Genomic DNA, 1,326 nt, shown 5'->3' on the forward strand with positions numbered 1-1,326 from the left:
TACTTTTAAAACACAAATGTAAATAATTTACCGAAAGGATTGAATGATATTTTAAATTTTCAAGTTACGAAATAGTCTGTAACGATAAAGAAGCAATAATGGTCATAACAATAACAAATACTTTTTTCAACATTAGAAATGTACAGAAAAGTAACACGTCATGAAACTTAAAATTGTAGATTCATAGTAGAGGTTCATAGTAATGTGCAATACAAATATACATTTTCCCCTACGTTTTGCAATTTGATTGCTATAGAATTAATAATTTTGTTTTGATATCCTCGCGGTACATCAGTGGCCCATTCACGACACACCAATGTCGCGGTATTTTCACTGCTAGCTTCTCATTTTAGACAGGTATATTTACAACAATGGGGGTAGCGTGCACCTTTGCACCCCCTTAAATCTGGCCCTGTCCAGAAGTTATGTAGCCCTATATCGTTCATGGAAATAAAAACACAATAGTTATAACTATGCTAAATTACTATAGACTGCCAATTGCTCATTCAGACAATTTATGATGTTCACTTTATTGCAATGTTCTTATACAGACTAGATATAGGCTACGGATAATAGTTTTATACAAACTAGATAATCAATTATTATTATTATTATTATTATTATTATTATTATTATTATTATTATTATTATTATATTTGAAGTACAATCAAATATCACGACATTAATTACTAGTTTTAATTAACTAAATTGAGCTGAAAATTAGATCTTGATCTCGGAAGATTAACTATTAAATTTATACGTTCTGTACCTTTCTAAAGTAATAAATGCTGGAATTGGTTTCAAGGCTGTTCCTGAGTGAATAATTTCTTCATAATAATATTAAAAGTTTTAGAAAAATTTTCGAGACATTCGAGTCGAGTCGAGATTTTTATGAGCTGTCTCGACTCGACTCGTGTCTCGACTCGAAAATTCGAGTCGAGAAACACGTTTGTCTCGACTCGTCTCGAATTTTACAAAGTGTGTCTCGACTCGTGCGCATCCCTAACATTTATGTCCTTATTTTCTCCTTAATTTCATTGAGAAGTTACTAGAACCTTTTCGCCTCACGACAGATACACAAAGGAGTGTGATATAATAACATTTAAACTATATTTATTATTGAAATACTGTATAGATTAATGACTTGCGTATCTTTAAAAGTTGATAAATGTTCTTATTTGCGATCGTACAATGAATAGCTTTTATGTGATGAATGATGTAATACTAAAACAATGTCTGAGATCTAAGACTTGGATGAACTAGTGTTGCCCATTAGACTCGAGAAATTTCTCGTTTTGCCTCCAATATGAAGAGTCATTTCTCGTT

The sequence above is a fragment of the Thermobia domestica genome, unplaced genomic scaffold (genome assembly GCF_964235325.1).
Source record: "Thermobia domestica unplaced genomic scaffold, izTheDome1.hap1.1 HAP1_SCAFFOLD_1182, whole genome shotgun sequence".
In the NCBI taxonomy this organism is placed as follows: domain Eukaryota; kingdom Metazoa; phylum Arthropoda; class Insecta; order Zygentoma; family Lepismatidae; genus Thermobia; species Thermobia domestica.